The 25056-nt window shown below is 44.2% G+C and overlaps 1 protein-coding gene across 1 annotated transcript in view; it reads left to right on the forward strand.

Moving 5' to 3' along the window:
• Positions 1-9027: 9027 nt before the first annotated feature.
• The window catches only part of LOC126475337 (uncharacterized), an 802694-nt gene continuing 786665 nt past the window's right edge, over positions 9028-25056 (forward strand). The window contains exon 1 of the mRNA XM_050103141.1: positions 9028-9101. The gene's annotated coding sequence lies outside the window, so the exon portion shown is untranslated. The remainder of the gene's footprint in view (positions 9102-25056) is intronic.

Raw genomic sequence — 25056 nt, forward strand, 5'->3', positions numbered from 1 at the left:
TGCAGATCAGTCAAAAGCAATATTTACGATACATATCCAGATATGCAGGCGAATAATTTACAGTTTTTGTGGGTCTTAGGAAAATAAGGTTCAGTAGATAGGTTGTTTATCGCTTATCTGTATTGTTTTTTCATTTAAGGTTACAGGCTGCGTGCTCATCATGTATGGTTTTTCACCACTGACACAGAATGTTTTGTCTATCCTAGCGACACTGTGATGGTTAATGAAATCGGCAATAGCGTCGTCATCATCGTTGTGGAATTTCGCTGGGAGCTCATCGAGAGATTTAGAAACTGGTTTAAAGGGTTCTCACATTGTCTTCTCCCTCTTAAAATACCCTAACCTTAGCAACTGTAACTTCTTGCAAATGGCCTTCCGACTCTCGATCACTTTATGCTTGGTAGCCAACTCTTTGTATACTAATCGGACTTCTGTGCAGCATGAGGTTTTATCTATCTGTTCTTCTTCTTCTTATGCTGCTTCCCCTTCTCTGTAACAGCTATTTTCCCTTCAGTTAAGGGCCTAATTTCTTTCCAATTGTGTCAACCCGTTCATATAATGTACCCTTCTCAACAACATCTATTTCCCTTCCAGTTAAGTTTTTTACTTTCTTCTCGATTGCATTAATCCGATCATTCAGTATATTGTTTAGTCTCAGAAGGGCATGACAATACGTCTCTAGCTCCTTGCGTACGCCTCCAACTTTACGCTTGAGAGTTGAATTTTTGCGTCCATGAACAAGAGATACCCATCCTATCAAACTGAGCACCCAGCATGAGTGCGAATTTGTGTTGGAAAGACTGAAAAGATGTGTATTGTGATGCTCTCACGTCTTTGCTTGGCTGTTTGTATGTAGGAACTCCTGAAAGTTCCGTCAGTACTTGCTGTCATTCAATTGTATTGTTTTATTAATAACGAGAATCCCATACTGTCAGTGATTCCAGCAGTCTGCGTATATCTGTACAGAATCATTGAACGACACATTGGTTCCTACATGAGCCTGGTAAACGTGTTTTAAATTCAGACTGTCCTGTTTGAAAGCTATAATTAGATTTGCTTTCTCCCTCACCAGCTATTTTGGAATCCTGGAATATGCCTGACTTAGATAAACTACATCAATAGCTATATGGCGACCAAAACAGAAATATTTTCGGATTTGATCTTTTTTCACGGCAACATCGTCAGATATTAACATTGTGTTTGGCTTTACTTTTTCCGGTGGACGTATATCACTATTCTCACTGTATGTGAGGTATGTCGGACCATCTACACCCAGCAATATCTCCTGTAATAGTTGATATTTTGGCTGAAACAGTAATTTTGAAAATACACATACATGCTCAAAGTGGACTCTACACGAATGTGTTAGCAGCGACATGAGAACATTAAGTCTTGCTGCAGCTGGATGGACCTACAATTATCGCACTTACTCTACATGATCAAAAATATCCGGACACCTGGCTGAAATGACTTACAAGTTTGTGGCGCCCTCCATGGGTAATGCCGGAATTCAGTATGGTGTTGGCCCACTCTTAGCCTTGATGACAGCTTCCACTCACGCAGTATACGTTCAGTCAGGTTTCTTGAGGAAAGCCAGCCCATTCTTCACGGAGTGCTGGACTGAGGAGAGATATCGATGTCGTTCGGTGAGGCCTGGCACGAAGTCGGCGTTCCAAAACATCCCAAAGGTGTTCTACAGAATTCAGGTCAGGACTCTGTACAGGCCAGTCCATTACAAGGATGTTATTGTCGTGGATTATGAACAGGTGCTCGATCGTGTTGAAAGATCCAGTCGCCATCCCCGAATTGCTCTTCAACAGTGGGAAGCAAGAAGGTGCTTAAAAACATCAATGTAGGCCTATGCTGTGATAGTGTCAGGCAAAACAACAAGGGGTACAAGCCCCCTCCATGAAAACCACCATAGCACCACCGCCGCCGAAATGTACTATTGGCACTACACACGCTGGCAGATGACGTTAACCGGGCATTCTCCGTACCCACAACCTGCCATCGGATTGCCATATTGTGTACCGTGATTCATCACTCCACACAACGCTGTTCCATTGTTCAATCGTCCAATGTTTACGCTCCTTATACCAAGCGAAGCGTCGTTTGGAATTTACCGGCGTGATGTGTGGCTTATGAGCAGCCGCTCGACCATGAAATCCAAGTTTTCTCACCTCCTGCCTAACTTTCATAGTACTTACAGTGGATCCTGATGCAGTTTGTAAATCCTGTGTGATGGTCTGGATAGATGTCTGCCTATTACACATTACGACCCTCTTCAACTGTCGGCAGCCACTGTCAGTCAACAGACGAGGTCGGCCTGTATGCTTTTGTTCTGTACGTGTCCCTTCACGTTTCTACTTTACTATCACATCGGAAGCAGTGGACCTAGGGATGTCTAGGAGTGTGGAAATCTCGCATAAGTGACACCCAATCACCTGACTACGTTCGAAGTTCGTGAGTTCCTCAGAGTGCCCCATTCTGCTTTCCTACGATGTCTAACGACTACTGAGATCGATGATATGGAGTACCTGGCAGTAGGTGGTAGCACAATGCATTTAATATGAAAAATGTATGGTTTTGGGAGTCTCCGGTTACTTTTGATCACATAGTGTATGTTGTCAGAAGGAGGAAGCCATTCTTCTTCCGGTCTTCTTGTACACTGTCACAGCTCCAGTCACTTACAACAATGTCTTGATGCTTCACCCACCCTGCCATGATGCCTACTACGTCAGGTACTGCTGTGCAATGGGTTTTTATAGAAAATAGAGAACACTATGTCCTTCCATGATACCAACTATGTTTGGTATTGGCGTGCAATGGGCTTTTACGGAAAATTTAGTTAAATGACATACTTTTCTGCTGTTGCATGTTTGCCGTGAAAATACTGGTGCAATTAGCTTTAGTACTCGCAATATGAGAGGTAAGAAATAAAAAACACATACACAGTTATACCCATTTTTATTCCGTAAGCATACACTACGTCAACTGGTTGTTTCCTTGTCTTAAAACCAGTACAGAATATAGAAAACAAAACCTTCTTGTAAGCACAGAAATCAGCATGTATTTCTCTCAAACTTACTGGCAGTACATTAGTCTGCGTTGCCACCATACTGACCCATAATCAAAGTCTTCTAAATGAATACTGCTCATACTTAGATACCCTGCAATGTCTCTATACACTACTTTAACACAAAAGAATCATCTTTTAAGTCTTTCCAGTACAATGGATAGCAGCATCTGTGGACCGAACAAGTTTGTAACAGTGGAGTGCGGTAGATAAATGGATGTGTCGCCTGATTCCACACGGAATGTAGAGTCATTGTACACTGTTGTAATGAATAGAGATAGAGCAGCACAGTAAATGTCTGGATGTGGACGGCTCGGATGATACTCGCTGGTCAACTGCTGCTTGATGTAGGCTTTTGCACGACAGATTTCATCCCATTCCACCTCCGTAATCTGCACTTTACCACTTTTAGCTGCATTTTCCATCTCTATCAAAACACTCCACTCTCTGTGGTTGCTTCTATACCAACTTGTAAACGCTTCGAACCACTAGCGGTTAAACTGTGCACTGAAGTGAACAGTAGTAGTGCATAGGACTGAACTGGTATCTTCTCATCCACTACATCCTCACTTTGTACATGCAATATCACTAGAATACTCTGCGATGGGCGTATGATGGGGTCCAATACCGACCTGCGTCATACTGATTAGGACCCCCGGTGCACTTCAGCGAGTCAGGGGCTGGCTCGGTGTCTTCAGCCGACCACAACAGCTCATTGTCCTGCTCCATCAAGCTGACCAGGTGCGCAACAGGATCCCAGGGTGATGCCGCTACTGTGGGTCCCCATGGGCTGGGACACATCGCTGTTGCAGACCCCCGCAGGCTTGAGGACGTCGCATCCACTGATGAGCAAAGAAGAAAAGCCGTTACTAACGACAATAGCAGCACAAAGACTTCATCTTTCTCACACGACAATAAACACAAACATTAAGCAACGGGCACTTACTCTCCCGCGGCTTCTTCCTGTTCTGCTGCTGCTACTGCGGCTGGGTAGCGCTGGACAGTCTCATGCTGACTGCTATTGAGGCTGCAGGCTGCTGGCCCCGCCTTATATACCCGATGTGATCGGATGCTGGGTTCCTATTAGCTACTGATAATTTCAGATGTCTCTTGTGGCCTATTGTGAATTAAACCAGTTGCTTAATCCTCTGGATCGCTGGCAAAGAACTCTTGTGAGGTGGAAAACTGACTGTGAATTTCAAAAATGGTAGGCAGCTATAGGAGCCTTTCCATTCTGCATGTAGGAGGCTGTGGACGCAGTCCTCGTCTGTATGCTTACCGGCAACATGGGTGTTAAACTACTCCCGGTCACACACCAACAGCTCTTCGACAGAACACATGCCGCACAGCAGCCAGGGTGGGCTGGTGGAGTGGAAACTGGATGGGGATGAGCAGTTGAAGCTCTTCAACGGTATATATGACGAATATGTATATGCTTCCACTGCAGCGAATTAGTATCAACAGCCTGCCTCTTCCGTTTTGGAAGACTGAATGCTTCATGTGGAATATCTCGGCAGTTTGCGCATATGTATGAGCACGTATTGGTTGCGACGTGCATCTTGGCTCCATCCCTCTGCTTTACTGCATTCTGTTGAACTGGTTTCTTCTGTTTCTTTTTCCTACACTCTTCCAGTATCATAGTCTCCCATTCCCCGTGTAGTGAACTGTCGCTACAGTCCTCATTCGAATGCGTACATGTAATGCTGCAATTGAAAGCTGCTTTATCCTGTACATTCATCTCATTGATTGAACACATCGCCGGCCTTTGTGACCGAGCGGTTCTAGGCGCTTCAGTCCGGAACCGCGCTACTGCTACGGTCGCAGTTTCGAATCCTGCCTCGCGCATGGATGTGTGTGTTGTCCAGATTAGTTAGGTTTAAGTAGTTCTTAGTCTAGAGGGACTGATGACCTCAGATGTTAAGTCCCAAAGTACTTAGAGCCATCTGAACCATTTTGACTGAACACATCGCGACGCTTCCACAACGACAGCTCAGCATATTCTCAATCTCCGTCACCAATTCTAGTCACATGAGCGGAGAAATAAAGAAAGAATTCCCACCAATTTCAGTGGGAGGCGATGGGGGTGGGACGTCGGCACAGTCCTGGATCAAAGAAATTGCCTCCAAAAATCGAAATTCCTGCCAAAATTCGAAATTCTCGCCAACGGAGTAGGTGGGGGAGGAGCAAGGATGGGAGTGGGAGAGGAGGTAATTGATTGGTCAAATTAATTAATTTGCATATCAATTTGATATCAAAACTGCACCCAAGCCACCCTTATCTTACTACTACCGTATCCATCTTGCTCCGTAAATGATGCCAATACTGTGACGGTTTGCGATCGCCTTTGTCTTCTTGATTCGGTATCTGTCGTATACGATCCTCTTATGACCTCTCCGAATTAATTTTCGTACGAGTTTTCCTCCAGTGTCACGGTAATGACATCTTGAATCTCTGCTGAGAAATGGTGGTCAAACTAGCTCACGACGATATAGAATTTCGTCCAATAAACTGCGATTCCCATGTAGCACAAGCTTGATTCCATCTTCACAAACCGCAACACAGGGTTGTTAGGCCAGAAGGGAGATAAACGGTCCGCTTGCCTGGACATCACTATTTCCTCGAAATGTCGCCAAGAAACAATTTCAGCAAAGGTTCTAGTTTTCCGTAGGTCCGAATCCTCGACTAAGGTGACGTTGAAGTCATCACTTGTCGGATACAGCGAAATTTAGGCTCACTGACCTTGAATACATGTTCAGTCTGAGGCAAATTGAGCTGGGTGGACAAATGTTCATTGATAAATAACTGGTTGCTCACTAGCTCATTAAACAGGTCCTTACAGGCGAACGCAGATTATCAGGAACACTGAACCAGTAGCAAAAACGTTTCTGAGTGTAGTGATGATTGAAACGACAAAACTAGTTTCCGCTGTAGTCCAGAGTTACAGGCCCCACAGAACTACAGAACTAAAACTAAAAACATGGAACATATGAAACATATAAAATTCACATACCAAACATCTGCGATCACTTGTTACCAGGTCCACGCGACGCTATCAGCCCGGTTACGCGTAGCATCACTGGCTGGCGCGAATCGTGATTGACGACCGTGACACGCACTGTAGACGCTGCGGTGTTAGAACGTCATGCATGATGTTTATGACGTCATATTTCATGAAGTATGATAGGTAGGTGGTTCATACTCCCACAGCGATTTTTGCCTGACAGTAAGGGATCTGGAACAAGTTTGGTTGAAATCGGTGAAGTGAAGATGTCAACATACCAATAATATGTACATGCATAATATATTTTTATAGCATGTACGTATTTGATCATGTTTTATATAATTAACTGTTTGCTTAGCGTGAATCATTTTCGGGATATGCATGTAATGTCTAAGCTATACATAAATATTTGTACAAAATTGTAGTTCATTCTAGGTAAGCACAGTAAGTGATTTCCAGAGAAAAAGGAGAGAGAGAAAGAGAGATATACGAGGTGCATTCAAGTTCTAAGGCCTCCGATTTTTTTTCTAATTAACTACTCACCCGAAAGCGATGAAACTGGCGTTACTTCTCGACGTAATCGCCCTGCAGACGTACACATTTTTCACAACGCTGACGCCATGACTCCATGGCAGCGGCGAAGGCTTCTTTAGGAGTCTGTTTTGACCACTGGAAAATCGCTGAGGCAATAGCAGCACGGCTGGTGAATGTGCGGCCACGGAGAGTGTCTTTCATTGTTGGAAAAAGCCAAAAGTCACTAGGAGCCAGGTCAGGTGAGTAGGGAGCATGAGGAATCACTTCAAATTTCTTATCATGAAGAAACTGTTGCGTAACGTTAGCTCGATGTGCGGGTGCGTTGTCTTGGTGAAACAGCACACGCACAGCCCTTTCCGGACGTTTTTGTTGCAGTGCAGGAAGGAATTTGTTCTTCAAAACATTTTCGTAGGATGCACCTGTTACCGTAGTGCCCTTTGGAACGCAATGGGTAAGGATTACGCCCTCGCTGTCCCAGAACATGGACACCATCATTTTTTCAGCACTGGCGGTTACCCGAAATTTTTTTGGTGGCGGTGAATCTATGTGCTTCCATTGAGCTGACTGGCGCTTTGTTTCTCGATTGAAAAATGGCATCCATGTCTCATCCATTGTCACAACCGACGAAAAGAAAGTCCCATTCATGCTGTCGTTGTGTGTCAACATTGCTTGGCAACATGCCACACGGACAGCCATGTGATCGTCCGTCAGCATTCGTGGCACCCACCTGGATGACACTTTTCGCATTTTCAGGTCGTCATGCAGGATTGTGTGCACAGAACCCACAGAAATACCAACTCTGGAGGCGATCTGTTCAACAGTCATTCGGCGATCCCCCAAAACAATTCTCTCCACTTTCTCGATCATGTCGTCAGACCGGCTTGTGCGAGCCCGAGGTTGTTTCGGTTTGTTGTCACACGATGTTCTGCCTTCATTAAACTGTCGCACCCACGAACGCACTTTCGACACATCCATAACTCCATCACCACATGTCTCCTTCAACTGTCGATGAATTTCAATTGGTTTCACACCACGCAAATTCAGAAAACGAATGATTGCACGCTGTTCAAGTAAGTAAAATGTCGCCATTTTAAGTATTTAAAACAGTTCTCATTCTCGCCGCTCACGGTGAAATTCCATCTGCCATACGGTGCTGCCATCTCTGGGACATATTGACAATGAACGCGGCCTCATTTTAAAACAATGCGCATGTTTCTATATCTTTACAGTCTGGAGAAAAATTAATCGGAGGCCTTAGAACTTGAATGCACCTCGTAGCTTGGTCGATACAACATTTACCCACAAGAGGCAAAGGTTCTGGGAACGACTGCCAGTCCAGAACACAGTTCTAATCTGCCAAGAAGTTTCAGATCAGCGCACACTTCGCTGTAGTGTGAAAATTCCCTTTGAACCCTTATCTCGTACTTCAGCGGTTGATTCTTCACTTGTAAAAAGCTTATTTTCTTTCTTGTAGTGTAGTTGACTTTCATACTCGTCAGGCTACATATTCAGTTTGTGTGAAAACAATTGCTTGTGATTCCACTGCTAACTGAAACTGGACACTCGCTCCAACTCTTCAACTGCATTGTTAAGCTAAAGTGTGAATTGTGTATTGTACTAGGGACCTAGAAACGAAGGAGAGGCTTCGTCCCGCCGTAGCCCTCAGTGGTTCACAATCCCACAGCAGTCCACCCACCCCACTGCCGACCCACACTGAACTGAGGGTTATTGTGCAGTTCGGACCCCAGTTGAAACGCCCCCCCCCCTTCCCCCTCATCAGGAACGTCTCATACCAGTCGAGTGTACCCCGAATGTTTGCGTGATTGAGTAATTATGGCGTACGCGTACGTGGAGACAGTGTTTGTGCAGCAATCGCCGACATAGTGTAACTGAGGCGGAATAAGGGGAACCAGCCCACATTCGCCAAGGCAGATGGAAAACCGCCTTAAAAAGAATCCACAGACTGGCCGACACACCGGACCTCGACACTAAGCTGCCGGGGACCGGCACGCCTCCCCGCTAGGGCGACAGCGCGTTAGACCGCGCGGCTAGCCGGGCGGGCTCTAATCTGAAGTACTTAAACCTCGAGGATGAGTGAGAAAAATGTTGGCTGCGTGGACAGTAAGAGCAGCTAATCAGAGTTCTGCTCCTGTAGCCAAGGACAGTTCAGCATCTACTATCTGCTCGTCGAAATTGAAGGCCGGTTTTGACAGCCAGCTGGCCAGTCAGTATCTGCGAAGCAGCCCGGTGTGCGAGCCTGCGCAGTCGAGATGCGCAGTAGCAGCGGGGGCCCGCGCCTTCTGAATGGAGATAGTTTGACGCGTCAGTGTGCTGGCTACGTTTGTGCCGTGAGGTTGTGTGCTGAGCAGAGCAGAGCAGCGCGGTCGTCTGTGACGCCCAGACACGCCTACACGTACTCACGCCTTGCCCTCTACTGCTGCTCCGCGCGCGCTGTCCTAGCACCGACACTGACAAGAACAGCTGCTGCCGGTGAGTAACACAATAAAGTGCTTATGATTTCTATCCGAGGAACTACAAATACGCACGCTGCACATTGACTAACACGGGAGTGTGTGTGTGTGTGTGTGTGTGTGTGTGTGTGTTTGTTTGTTTGTTTGTGTTTATATTTATGTGTGTGGGTGTGTATGTATGTATGTATGTGTTCCCTTTATGCCTCCTCTACGTCCAGATCTGACAATACGATGACAGTGACTTTTTTAAAGTATTTATTTCCCTAATCACAGGGAAATAATAGTGTGATCGAAAGTACAGAGTATGATGGTTCTTATGTTATATTCATCTGCAATTGGTGACTAATTCGACATTTGTTTCATGCTTGTAATTCTGTGGCATCATCAAAACAAACAAAATTATGTCCTTGATGACAGCGCCGTCGTCATAGCCAAAACGTAAACATCGTTTGACAAGCGTTGGATAGAAATCTAAGTGGTTATTTTCTACGTATCTATAACAGCCATTGCATCAAATGTCTCCGAAACACTGATCCTATGTTCGCAGCTAACACTGATTCTCGAAGTTTCAGAACAAAAATCCTTTGTGTCCCTGTGAACGGTGTGGAATATTAACCTTGTAAATTATAGTTTGCAGCGATCAGCCGTCCTTCTTAAATTTTATTGTGCAAATCTAGATTTCGGCTAGAAGCTAGGCATTCTCAATGCACTATTATTTTCGCTCAATACTGTTGGTAGGCACTCATCCACAGTTCATTGATTATTTAATAGTGCATTGAGAATGGCTAGCTTCTAGCCAAAATCTAGATCCGCAAAATAAAATTTAAAAAGGACGACTGATCGCTGCAGTCTATAATTTACAAGTCAGTATAACAGTCGCTGAGTGCAACATCTTTCTGAATGGAAAGTAACGTGATGAATATTAACCTGTTAATGGTTAGTAAAATTACTACTGTATTCATGATAGAAGATTTTATTAAATACTAAATGATGTATTCCGTTGATTTTACGTTTGAAGACAGCGTTTCCATAAATCGTCACATACATTTCGAAGCACAACGTCTTTGCTAGTGCTTGTGCTTACTACTGAAGGAACTTCATTTTGATGTCATGGCTACTGACATTCGTATCGGGTAATGATATGCTGTTGTTGCTATTAGCTTTTTCTCTCTTGTCTACTGTTTATATACACTGCGGATATGTTATTTGTACACAATGTGAAAGTGCTACACGTTCGGTAAAAAGCTTAAGGCTCGCTAATTATCAGAGAACGAAATAATTTCACAAGACTACGCATGTATCAAGTGACCACTAACATGGTATCAAAACCATACACATACATATTCATTGTAAGTACGTACGCGAAGTCTAGATCACACAAAACCACACCTAAAGTACTTGTATACATCAGTCATGCACGAGATTTGTTCTTGTTTCTCTTCTGGTGACAGAAGTCACCTATTCGAATCTACTGTGGACGTTCCTCCTATGTACGTTTCTCCCACTGAGATGGTTATAAGACAGTTTTTTTTTCTTATAGTCATTGTCATCGCTAGTTTTATTTTTTAATCAGACAGCCCTAGCATGAAGAGAAGCTGCAAAAGGGCATCCCTTTAGCACTCTTCTCACCATCCGTCTGAGTCACCGAATAGCATGTCTGCTTATTAGCTTAGAAACAACGCAAAACTTCGCTAATATAAACATAACTGACTCACTTATAATGTCTCGTTACTCGAAAACCTCTGGTCTAATCCAGCCTGGTAGTAAGGAATACCCCTTTCGATGAATAGATGTGTACAGTCTCTCTTTATACGTTCAAAACAAAACATAACGTCTCACCGTAAACGCTTAACTCACGCTGTTATTGTCGTTATGGGTTCTTCAATCTGGAGACTGGTGTGACGCAGCTCTCCAGCTAATCTATCCTGTACAAGCCCTTCATCTCCGAAAAACTTCTGCAACCAGCTTGCCGTATTGAAGCATTTGTCTCCTTCTACAATATATCCAACCGCCACGTTTCCCCCTACTGACAATTCATTGATGTCCCAACACGCGTCGTATCAATCGATCCCGTCTTTTAGTCTGCATTTTTTGCAGGTTCGATTCAGTACATCTGCAATAAATACGCGATCCACCCATCTGATCTTCAGCAGTCTTCTGTAGAGCCACATACCAAAATCTTCTATTCTCTTCTTATATGAACTGCTTGCCATCTATGTTGAACACCCATACAAGGCTACACTCGAAACAAATATCTCCAGAAAAAAATTTCTAGCACCTAAACTGATATCAGATGTTAACAAATTCCTGTTCTTCAGAAATGCTTTACTTGCTATTGCCAGTGTGCATTTCGTATCCTCTCTACCTCGGCTACAATCAGTTATTTTGCTGCCCAAATAGCAGAACCCATCTACTGCTTATGGTGTCTCGTTTCCTAAACTAATTTCCACAGTATCGCCTGATTGAATTCGACAACATTTCATTATCCTTATTTTTCTTTTGGTAATTTTCATCTTACATGCTCCTTTCAAGATGCTGTCCCTTCCGTTCAACTGCTCATCCAAGTCCTTTGCTAACTCTGACAGAATTACGGTATCATCAGCGAGCCTTTAAGTTCTTAATTCTTCTCCATGAACTTTAATTCCCTTTCCAGATCTGTCCTTGGTTTTCTTCATTGCTTTTCCAATGCACGGATCGAATAGCATTGGGGATAGGCAATGATCCTGTCTTACTCCCCTCTCAACTGTGACTTCCCTTTCACGTTCTTCGACTGACAGTCTTAGTAAGATAAATGAAGGAATCGGCAGAACTTCGTCCCCTGAGCAGGCGCCAGTTAGAGTCGGGTTCTTCACCTCCCTGTCACGAGCTAGCGTATTTCCTGCTAAGCGACGTTACTCGCGTTGCGGTCCCACTCCCACCGCGGCGGCCTTGGGGCCTACCCATACGGAGACGTACGCCCACTGCTACGTCAGAGGCGGTCCAGCGGACGCGCTCGTGTGACGACGGCAGCGTTTCCGGCGTCTCCAGCGTCCGCGTGGCCTTCCAGCGCCGCAGCGACTGGAGCTGGAAGCTAGGGTCCTTGAGCATTCCTGCTGCCGTCGCAGCTTCCCGTACGCTAACCCAGGCGGCGAGCGTATTGTACCACGGCTACGGCACGCGGCCTTGGGACGTGACTCACTTCTCTGCGCCGTAGTGGGATGGCGTCTTCTTTTTCTCTCTCTCCGCAATGTGATGCAATTCGTCGACTGCAGCTGCGCATTCCGCCTTCTTTGCGTCACCCCTTGGTCCTCGGTTTTTAACGAATGTCTCGGATTAGCTGCCGATGGATTTGCAGGCTAATTACGCTGTACGGCTCCACCTTTTCACCGCAGTATCAGCCTCTTCATCACACGAAGACAGGATATGGAAAACGTTCTAAGTGAAATTTTTTCACAAAACGCATTTTTAGTGCTATTGTGATTTAGGTAATGTGTTTCATGACATTCTAACAAGGGTACTACACGGACTTCCCGTACCGAATTGATTCATGTTGACAGTATGTGCAAGGTACAACTAGGGTTTCAACACATGTAACCGAGAAGGCGCAACTTTCAACCGTTTTTGAGAAAATAGAATTTGAACATTCTATTCTTACTTATAAGCTTTGTATGGTCGGTCGTAACCGAGGAGTCTGCAGCCGAGCGAGTAAGCACTTAGCTGCGTTAGCGCGAGGTCTCTGGATCGAATCTCGCTGCTGGTAACTTTTTTCATTGCCACATAATTCCAACAACAGATTTATTTTGACTTTGTAAGTATCAACACTTAATTTTTTAAAATTGTTTATAATCTGTATCCTGAAAAAGGAGAAAAACAATTTCTTCTTAAGGAGATTCGAAATAAAAAAGGATACACGAGAACTTCCGATGAAATCAGTACATTTATTTTATTTATGTTACTATACCTCCATTCACGACAAGTATAACCTGTAACCTACGAAGCACTGTACGAGTCAGCATGATACTAATAGCACAAAATGGAAAATATTAATTATTGCGACATACAGTACATGTAATGAACTCCGAATTTTTGCATGTGCATGATTTTTTTTTTCTATTGCAACAAACTTGGTTTATATTAGTAACTGGTTGTTGGTCATCATCTCATATCGCGGCATACCAGGCGGATGGAAGCTCTGGTACAGACAACTGACGGTGAACGATTCAGTGAATTTATATGCAGTATTCTCTAGAAGCTATCTCTCTCTTCTTTCCGGTGACGTACACGTATTTTTGTCGTCGTTTTGTAAGGTATTTGACATGCCTGTAAAAATAAACGTCGCGGGGCTGCACAGCGGAGACATTTTAACACTGCATTTGTCAGTACATGTTTCCGAAAAGTTTAAGTAGGGATGATAAACAAAAGCAGTACCGGACGAGATTCGAGGCACAGACCTCTCGCTTATGAATCTAAGCCCTTACTCGCTCGGCTGTCGACTCTTTAAATCCTACCGACTATACTACCTATACCGTATAAGCAAGCTGACACAACGACTCTGCCGAACTCAGGGAGTTGTGCAGACAGCAAATTGCCGCACCGCAGTGCTAACTGAAATGTCGGATTGTTCCGATTGCTTCCGAGAAGGATCGAGCAGAGCCGAGTGACAGGCCAGGCTTCAGCTGTCCCGCGGGCCGCAGACACTGCACGCGTTATGTTAGGCACTCTGTGGCCGGCCCTGCCGTAAGTCATCTGGAAAGCCAGCCGCGTTTATACACTATGTGAACAAAAGTACCCGGACGCCTGGCTGAAAATGACTTACAAGTTCATGGCGCCCTCCATCACTAACGCTGGAATTCGATATGGTGTTGGCCCAGCGTTAGCTTTGATGACAGCTTCCACTCTCGCAGGCATACGTTCAATCAGGTGCTGGAAGGTTTCTTGGGTAATGACAGCCCATTCTTCACTAATTGCTGCACTGAGGAGAGGTATCGATGTCGGTCGGTGAGGCCTGGCAAGAAGTCGGCGTTCCAAAACTTCCCAAAGGTGTTCTATAGGATTCAAGTCTGGACTCTGCGCAGGCCAGACCATTACAGGGATGTTATTGTCGTGTAACCACCCCGCAACAGGCCGTGCATTATGAACAGGTGCTTGATCGTGTTGAAAGATGAAATCGCCATCCCCAGATTGCTCTTCAACAGTGGGAAGCAAAAAGGTGCGTAAAACATCACTGTAGGCTTGTGCTGAGATAGTGCCACGCAAAACAACAAGGGGTGCAATCCCTCTCCATGAAAAACACGACGACACCACCACACCACCGCCTCCGAATTTTACTGTTGGCACTACACACGCTTGCAGATGACGTTCACGGGGCATTGGCCATACCCACGCCCTGCCATCGGATCGCCACATTGTTTACCGTGATTCCTCACTCCACACAACGCTTTTCCACTGTCCAATCGTCCAATGGTTACGCTCCTTACACCAAGCGAGGCGTCGTTTGGCATTTATCGGAGTGATGTGTGGCTTATGGGCAGCCGCTCGGCTATGAAATCAAAGTTTTCTCACCTCCCACTTAACTGTCATAGTACTTACAGTGGATCCGGACGCAGTTTGAAATTCCTGTGTCATAGTCTGGATAGATGTCTGCTTATTACACACTACGACCGTCTTCAACCGTCGGTGGACTCTGTCAGTCAACAGACGAGGTCGACCTCTACGCTTTTGTGCTATATGTGTCCCTTCACGATTGCACTTCACTGTCACATCGGGAGCAGTGGACCTACGGATGTTTAGAAATGTGGAAATCTCGCCCATGTGACACCCAATCACTTGAACACGTTTGAAGTCCCTGAGTTCCGCGGAGCGCCCCATTCTGCTCTCTCACGGTGTCTAATGACTACTGAGGTAGCTGATATGGAATACCTGACGGTAGGTGGCAGCATAATGCACCAAATATGAAAAATGTATGTTTTTGTGGGTGTCCGGATACTTTCGATCACATAGCGTAAGTTGCAAATGAGAAAGACCTGTTGACGATATTGCCATTTCTTCCTCAACAGCACAGGGAGCCTGGCGGTAAATTTTGCAACATATGACCTCTAAACGGAGTTGTGGGAGAAACAGAAGTCAATACCGACAAATTCTTCTCGAATTTAATAGTCATATTTTCCTTAAAATGGAATAGTTGACCACAGTTGTCTAGTTAAAATATTACATATGAACTTCTGTACTTGTATTATCATAAATAAAACGTAATTCCTCTGTTAATAGTACCTGAAACAAAAATTTTCGTACGAACTTCCCCCCCGGCTGATCTGATTCGTATTAACAGGATGCGTAGGGCACTACGAGGACGACAACTTGTGTGAATTGAAAGACGCAACTCTCAACCGTTTTCAAGATAATCGAGTCTGAAAATTTCAGGCGTGTTTGTATAATTTGTTTGATCGCTAATAGGTAAGATGTCCTCAGCCGACCGAGTAAGCCCTTAGTTTCACAAGCGCGAGGTTGCTTGATCGTATCTCACAGCTGGTACTGCCTTCTTTTGTGAGTTAACTGCACCAGTAGTCTGTGCTGTTCTTAGATTTGCGTGGTACGGCCAAAAATTGTGTACGACCGAGAACCATTTATGAATGTAAACGACGATTGCTTTGCAGCAGACCCATTGGGGGAAAAAAAATTAAAAAAAAATATGGAACGCAAAAATTCGTCGTCCCTTACATCTGCTATATGTCGCGATGATTATGGTTTTCCATGTTTCTGCAATTTCTGTCCTCCTGATTCGTGCAGTGCTGCATATGTTACGCATTATACTTTTCACAAATGTTGACACAGTAATATAAATAAAATGACTACATTGATTTTAATGAAAGTTCTCGTGTATCCTTTTTTTCTTTCATTTTCAACCTCCTTAGGAAAAAACTTTTTCTGCTTTTCTCATGTTCAGGATTAGGAAAATAGTAAATGAATGATTGGACATTGATACTTTCACGATCGTAATAAATCTGTTGTTATAATTAAGTGGAAATGAAAAATCAACTCCCGGCAGCGAGATTCGATCCAGAAGCCTCGCGTATATGAAACTAACCGCGTACTCGCTCGTCTTCGGGTTCCGTGGACAGCAGTACGCCTATAAAGCTTACGGCATAAGCACGCCTGTGATTTTTAAATTCGATCTCCTTAGAAATAGTTGAAAGTTGCGTCTTCCTATTCACACATGTTAAAGTCCTAGCCATGTTCTACAAACCCTGTCAACATGAATCAAATCGGTGAGGGGAAGTTCGTACCGTCCCCATGTCAGAATCAGTCGGTTTCCTCTTTCAGTACTTGGAAAGTTCTAAGTAAACTGTTTTCTCATTTGTTCTTAATAAATTGTTTTTCTCATTTGTCGCATCCTTCTTGGCAGTGTTGGGTTGGGCAACACGATGACTATACCTTTTCAGTTTTTTGGATGCAAATACGTTTTTTACAAAAAGAGAGAAGTTGTTTTCTGAGTCTCCTGACAGATATGCTATTTCACACTTAGAACTTTTTCTAATTCTACTCTTCCTATGGTGTCGTATACTGAAGAATCTGCTACACAAATCAAGCTGTGTGGTGTCTGCTACATCTTTGCAGTACCCTCGTTGCTATAAATTGACATAACATCACAAAAATATCGGTAGCCTCAGAAAATCTACAGAAAATGACATGAAAATGCTTACGTACATGCCACAGTAGAGCTGCAGAAAACAATAGCATGCAAATCAGCAGAATTACAGTAATCTTGCGTCACAAGCGCATTACGGACATCATCTTAGCTAAGACAGCAGTTCGCTTAGTGAGGTAGAGAGAAAGTAGAAATAATCAAATTGGTAGAATGGCAACGAGGAATCGTAACTGAAGAACTGCAACGGGAGACCACTGGTAAACTGAAGGCAGCGGTAGCTAGACGGATAGATGTCCGTCAGGGACAACAATTTCGAATCACAGATTCGGCAGGCAAAACTTTCAACAAACGACAGTCAAAATCTACGGCACCTGTTAAGCCGTGACCTCTCGCCGTGGCTGCAGCCACTGGATGGATATTATTCCATACTGTGCGCAGATGGTTTTACTGCCATGTTGCGTACTACTCCAATATCACTTGCAATTGTCATGACAATATGTGCACTGGACTGCCGATCCTCTTTAAGGATAAGTCGGCATTTCGCTTTTAAAATAATTGTAGATTTTTTTTATTTCGTATGAAGACAGAGGCCGCTACATTCCATCAAAATCTCCGAAAGGAACGCTTTAGATATTGGCGCTATATGAACGTGGCATAGTGTATCTTTATATGGCAGCACATGTAAGTGCCACTATGTGGGTGCCACTACATATCTACAGAGATCACATCTGCATGTTTATGAATATCTTTCAACATGAGCATTAGGTAATGGTTTCTTTCAACATCTGAAGTCCGCAGCTCGTGGTCTCGTGGTCGCGTTCTCGCTTCCCGAGCACGGGGTCCCGTGTCCGATTCCAGGAGGGGTCAGGGATTTTCACCTGCCTCGAGATGACCAGATGTTTGTGTTGTCCTCATCATTTCATCCTCATTCATGCAAGTGGCAAGATTCGACAGAGGCAAGGTTGGGAATTTGTATGGGCGCTGATAACCGCGCAGTTGAGCGCCCCACAATTCAATCATCATCATCATCAACAACAACAACATCTGACTAAAATGGTGTGATCTCATGACTGAATGTCAACAACAGCGAATAATTCAGCACATGGATTGGTCAGTTCAGTCGCCAAATTAGCATACGACAGGCGTTCAATATGTACTGCTACACATTTTTTTTTTTTTTTTTTTTTTTTTTTTTTTTGTAAAAGTAGGTTTGTCTTGTTCACGATTACAATAACCACATTATTCCCCACTCTTTTGGCTGCAGAACCCAATTCTTTACAGTAATCACGGGGAGGTACCACTTTACTGGTCGACGTCGGAGATAAAGCCTTGTTGTGGTGTCGATAGTTCCGATGCAACAGCGTAGGTGCACGCTCGTAGGTTGGCACTACGAGAGCGGACGAGCGACGCCGACCACAGAACCCTCTGGCCGACGCTGTGGAGCTCAAAAAAATAGTTCAAGTGGCTCTGAGCACTATGGGACTTAACTTCTAAGGTCATCAGTCCCCTAGAACTTAGAACTACTTAAACCTAACTAACCTAATGACATCACACACATCCATGCCCGAGACAGGATTCGAACCTGCGAACGTAGTGGTCGCGCGGTTCCAGACTATAGCGCCTAGAACCTCTCGGCCACCATGGTCGGATTGTGGAGCTCAACGAGCGCCGCTCGGCTTTCTCCCCAGTTGATCAAGAGCAGACGACCTAGCAACTTAGCTTCTACTTCATAGGGGGCTAGCCATTACAGGCTTTGCCTTTGTTACTTCAATGATAGTTTGTCCAACTACCAGTAACTGCTAGCTTTGATACATGGACAACGGCTTCGCACCTACGTGCTCATCTTTACCAAAAATTAAGTATATGTCATTGACTAACATTCTCTATTAAATGTGATTTTACTTTACATGCAGTACCGAAGTGCTTTACCTCTCCTGCTTCTACTCCCTTCATTAGGCCTATTTTGCAGAACAAAGGAGCAGACCCACGCGCACCTTCCAGACGGTATACAAAACTTGCTGCGTCGTCATCATCCACGTACTGCTTCCGGTAGAGCCCATCCTACAATGGACCAAACACATGGAGGTTGGAAGAAAATACGGGCTGTAGGGTGGATGAGGAAGAGCAGTCCAATGAAGTTTTGTCAGCCGGCCGCGGTGGTCTAGCGGTTCAGGCGCTCAGTCCGGAACCGCGCGACTACTACGGTCGCAGGTTCGAATCCTGCCTCGGGCATGGATGTGTGTGATGTCCTTAGGTTAGTTAGGTTTAAGTAGTTCTAAGTTCTAGGGGACTGATGACCACAGATGTTAAGTCCCATAGTGCTCAGAGCCATTTGAACCATTTTTGAAGTTTTGTGAGCTCCTCTTGGGTGCACAGACTTGTGAGAGCTCCTGTGTTTATGACGTTATGACTCTGAGCACTATGGGACTTACCATCTATGGTCATCAGTCCTCTAGAACTTAGAACTACTTAAACCTAACTAACCTAAGGACAGCACACAACACCCATTCATCACGAGGCAGAGAAAATCTCTGACCCCGCCCTTCTGTGTTTGTCATGGTACTTTTGTGTCAACGTCGTTTCTTCAGTTTCCTGAGAGCATTACAATACACTTGATAGTTGATCGTGTAATGTTGTTACATTAATTTGTTCTGAAAGCGGTGCTGATATTCAAGACCATAAAAGTGGGTTCAAAGCTGTGAGCTATCTGAGGAACTTAACCTTGCATTACTGCGCAACTGTTTCACCAGGTATCCAGTCTAGCTTACCAAATTCCCAACCAGACTAACATTAATTATAATCTTTTAGTACTCATCTTATGATTACCGGTGATATATATATATATATATATATATATATATATATATATATATAAAGACAATTTAAATAAAAAGAAATAAATCAGTTTATATTTGGACATTTATTTTAATATTGATCATTGTTCCGTTAAAATTTCAGCGTATAAAAATAGATTCATAACTAAACTGGTGCCTTATCTAGGGTTGTGTAAATGTGAGTTTGTAATCTTATGGAACACATCAAATAGGGAGCCAAGATTGGGAGACTACATACAACACTGCATTCATAAAATAGCACACGAAGAACGTTGAAACATATCCAAGAGGAAATTAACCACAACCAACCGATTCAATTTTCAACCAAAGAAGTTACGTTCGTAGCACAATACTGTCCGTCATGAAATTACCCACACACTGGTATACTAAATTCATACTAACTCTCTGTGAAATCTTCCCGAAAAGAATAGCTGAGGGATACTTTGATGATTACACCACATGCTTCACGTGGCCAACTTGGTTTACACAAAGAGTGTAACTCCACAATAATTTTGATAATTAAAATAAATTAGATCGAAAAGCAATTTACAAAAGCAAAACCTCGAACTGGTTACTATCGTCCTACTATTAACCTGATGGGTCAAACAATTGTATAAGCACGTGGTACTGGTCTCACAAAGTACACCCCACGTGGGTTGAACATAAAGAAAAGTTGCTATATTGAAAAATATTGTCAAGACGAGACGTTATAATCTCACTCACATTCGCATTGAAGATTGATGATGCTAGTTAGAGTTACTGATCAACACGTGGTTCCACTTTACTCACAAAGTAGTGACAAAGCAACTACCGGAATATATTCTGAACTTCACACTCGAATTACACTGCGTTGCAATTTAAGATAACATTAGATATTTTAGAGCTAAACCTGAAATAAAGGTGATTAAATTTTCAGTTAGGCTGAACTTACGAAATCCATTGCCCTACGGACTTAGCAGACACGCGCTTAGCCGGAGATCTTACCACTTCAGACGCTCGCCACGGACAGACTGCCTGGTCCCTTCCTGAGGGGTGGCTCACAAACGGAAGTGGCCAGAGGGGCAGCTTCCTATACCAACATGACAAGGGACAGACAGGACCATACTAAGGATAGAAACCACTCTGCTTTTAGAAAGCGTAGCTACCTGTTCCGACGTTGGACCTACTGTTCTCTAGCAGACAGGCTTGTCTGCTACCATCAAGCATGCAACTAGAAATACATTTGCTCATTCATCCTCTCACACAGAAGGGAAGGGGGATGACAGTATCTTATCATATACAGTATATAAAAGAAAGCGGATGTAGGTTCCGTATGAGACTGTGTGACATGAATTACATATAAACTGTGTTTTAAAGTGTAGTAGTGTGACAGATCGTTCTTGTTTATGTGTAAAAGTAACATGTTTCACTGCTCAGTCTCCTCCCAGATAGTCAGAAACACCACAGTAAATTTAGAAGAGGAATTTATGCCGTAAATGACAACAGATTTAAGAAATTAACATGAAAGGAATCCAACAGAGATCTTTCAATCGTTGCACTATAAGGAAGGACATAACAGAATAACGCCTTCAAAGTTCCAGAAGACCGTCGGCATGACTTTACCGGCCGAGGGTTCGGCTTTGAACTTTTCCTTCGAAGGAAAGGTGGTACGGCGACACTCCACGGACTGCCGCTTTGTTTCCAGTTCAAAGTAATAAACTCATATTTATCACCTGTCACCTGTTCGACAAAAATTTTTCATCATCAGCTTCACATAGCGCAAGCAATTCCGTTTCTCTTTACAGTATCCCAACTGGTGGACGAGTGTGTCAGTACCACCTGCAGAGAAATCCAGTTAAGCAGCGAGGTGTCTGACAGTGCTCTGTCGATTACCTCGAATGAGTGTGTCAGGACGTCCCGACATTGCAGGAGTCTCGGCGGTGTGTGGCCGGCCGGCGCGTAGGAGATCGGACAGACTTGCGCGACATTGTTGGGAAGATGACAAGACGTCTCACCCAAAGACTCAGCATGCTTCTGTTCACTGTCAGCTTCCCGTAGACATTATTCAAGCGCCCACGAATCTCTAAGATGCTCTGGTTTTCCGCCAAAAGAAACTCAGTGACAGCTGTCTGCTTGGAACGCATCTCCGTTACTGACGCCATTTTTGGAGGCTACGTATAGTGCTGCCACCTATCGGAACGTCATGAAACTATGGAGGGTGGAGTGAGAATATTCCACGATGTCGTACAACAAATTACACGTTTTTAAACCGAAACTGGCTGATAAAAAAAAAAGTGTTGCATTACTTACTGAAAGCCCTCGTATCTGAGTGGTTTCTGCTTTGGTCCTTTGCTGTGTAATGAATATAGCACCTGAACTGGTGCTAATGTTTTCTTTGTGTTGTGCCAAGGTCACCAAAGCTTACGTAACCGACATAAACTACCATTACATCTTTTACCGTGTCCTGTGACGGTAAACGTTAAGTGGTTCGAACATTAATGAATGCGAGTAAACTGGCGATCGTTCTTACCTGAACTGTTCACTCTGCAGCCACTATATTGCAAGTTTTATTTCTAGGCTTCAAAGCACTAATACAAAAACATCGAACTTAGTTCCTCTGTAGATAGCACACAGCTTCCATCAATCTAGGCAATGGATTACAAACCTTCCAGATGAACCATTTCTCTTTTTCTATCCAAAAGACGGATTGGATTTTATCATTTAAACATGGGTAATTGTTCACCAGTTTAGATTCCTTACGAGACCATCGCAGAATCCAGAGCTCCAATTCTAAATAAAATCTTCAGATCCAATCTTTGTTTAGCTGTTAGGGAGTTTTTATGAGAAGAAGATCACCAAATATTCACCTACAATATTTTTCCCACTACAGTCACTATAGTAATATTTAGAACTGAACAGAACCTATGCAACGCAGCAATGATGAATGCATGACCACTACCAATACAGATTACAAAAACTGACCAAGAACGGGATATGAAAAAGCCGGAATTAAACTGCGCGCGGTTCACACCACCCCTCCCAGCGCCAGCACTTTTCCCCCAAACCTCTCTCATGGTCTGTTCAACTTGTTCATCGTATGCATATCTTTGCTTCTCTTGCCCTGTCCATGTTGATAGCCTTTCCTGGGCAATTTCCGAGTGAAGTGCAAGGGGATTCCCGCTGCTTCCTAGATAGGGCATGTCGCCTGCCTTCCTTCCTATATCTTCCAGTTCTTTTTTGTCACTTATCTAACCTTTGTTGACCTTTGGTAGCATTTGGGGTTTTCTTCCCCTGGGTTCTGAGCGGTAGGTCATCTCTGATGTACAGTCATGTAGACCTGTTTGAGGAAAAAGGGTTTGATCAACCAAGACATTTAGTCCCTCTGATCATCCAACAAACCATTTCCATGAACATTGTACGCACAGTCGAGCGTATACGATACCACCTCTTCCACTGACTCACCTTGCAAAAAAATTCAAATGCCCCTGAGCACTATGGGACTTATCTTCTAAGGTCATCAGTCCCCTAGAACTTAGAACTACTTAAATCTAACTAACCTAAGGACATCGCACACATCCATGCCCGAGGCAGGATTCAAACCTGCGACCGTAGCGGTCGCGCGGTTCCAGGCTGTAGCGCCTACAAGCGCTCGGCCACCCCGGCCGGCGCCTCACCTTGCAGAAACGCAAATATTTCATCTGCTGCTTTTCACTCAGCAAACTTCCTTGGGCTCCTTTCTGAAAACGTCAACTTCGGCGACTGCTGTTGTAGATACAATGCAATGTTGTCTTTTTTTTATCTTTGCCACTACTCTGCTTTGTATCAACACCAGTACCACTGCAACACTATTGTGATTTACTCGTCGACAAAAGTTCAATTACTCTCCGTAGCCTAGCGCTGTGCTTACCATTGGATACCTGCAGCCATATTGCCATTAGCACCCAGTTTTGTTCGAATGCCGTAAACATCAGTGGCCTTTTGCGACCTAGCACTCGATGCGTTTCTTCTTAGTTTTCAGACATTCTTTTTCCCTTACTCTGCTTCATTCAAAATATGTCATGAAGGAAGAAGGGGCTTATACCCCTTAACTGCTCAGTTTTAAAAACACTAGCACAGGCTATTACGTCCGTCTCCGTAGCTGAGTGGTCAGTGGGGCTGACTCCCATGTGGGGTCCTGGGTTCGGGTTCTGGTACTGGCAGGGGCTTTTTCTTGGTGAGAGGACTGTTACGGCATGTACTCAGCCTCTTGAGGCCAACTGAGGAGCTACTCGACCGATTAGTAGCGGTTCCAAGGTCAAGAAAATCAGCAACGGCCGGGAGGGCGGTGTGGCGACCACATATACCTTCCGTACCGCACCCGGTAACGCCATTACCAGAGGATGATACGGCGGTCGGGTGGACATGATTTGTCCGTTTAGGGCAGTGGTAGACAACCTGGTCTCTACCTCCCACTAATGGACGTTTCAGCTTTCAAGATGGGAGGCAGGCTGTAGGGACTACAAAAACATTTTAATTAGGTTTTCATAAAATTTTGGCATAAAGCATTTGGTAAGTAATTATTATCGTATTTAACAGGATGTAACTCGTTTTGCGAATTTTATAAAGCGAACCTACTTCCCTGCTTTATAAACCATCATCACTGTGGAACTGGTGGGTGTTAGAAAATTTTACCACTAACAGAGGTACGAAAGTGGACGGTGGGTAAAAAAGATGGACTACCACTGGTCTAGAGCCAGGATGCGGAACTTTACGTTATCCAGTCACAGGCTCAGTTGTGGCTCATAAGTCTCATGAAAGCTGAATATCTAGTCCGAAGGCCTCCTGAAAGAACTTTAACTTTATGGAATTTTTGAATACTTGCACTCGTGCTCGGATGCTCTGAGATAATGACGCCTCAAGGAGTAAGTGTGATTTCTGTTGAGGGTTGGGTTGTTTGGGGGAGGAGAGCAGACAGCGAGGTCATCGGTCTCATCGGATTAGGGAAGGACGAGGAAGGTAGCCGGCCGTGCCCTCTCAGATCCCGGCATTTGCCTGGAGAGGATTGCTGTAGAGAAATGAACACTGTTGACTGTTGGATTCGTGATATTTAATCGGTTAAATCTGCCGAAAACGTTTCGACAGAAGGTTTCCTCAACAGGTGATTTGGTCAAGCGAATCAGTACCGGCAGTCATTTGTTGGGTGTTAAAGTTCTCTTCCACTGACGGTGGAGTTATTATATATATTATATATATATGTGTACCTGAAAATCGTCGATCATATGGGTTACAGCAGCAATGAAGCAAGGAAAAGAGTAACAGGTAAACAACAGGACAGCCACCCTTCGAATTAATGATAGAAGTAACAACAGTTTTTAGATCGCGATAATCGCGCACGAAACAACTCGTGCGTGAATTGGCGCCGGCTTAGAACGCGACAAACGAACTAGCCGCTCAAAAGCGAGCTGGAAGAGTTAGCGACTGCAGGGCAGCGACCCGCAGAGTTCCGGGATTGCGGAATACAGAGAGAGCGAGAGAGAGAGAGAGAGCCACAAAGGCAG

Source organism: Schistocerca serialis, chromosome 1 (genome assembly GCF_023864345.2).
Source record: "Schistocerca serialis cubense isolate TAMUIC-IGC-003099 chromosome 1, iqSchSeri2.2, whole genome shotgun sequence".
In the NCBI taxonomy this organism is placed as follows: domain Eukaryota; kingdom Metazoa; phylum Arthropoda; class Insecta; order Orthoptera; family Acrididae; genus Schistocerca; species Schistocerca serialis.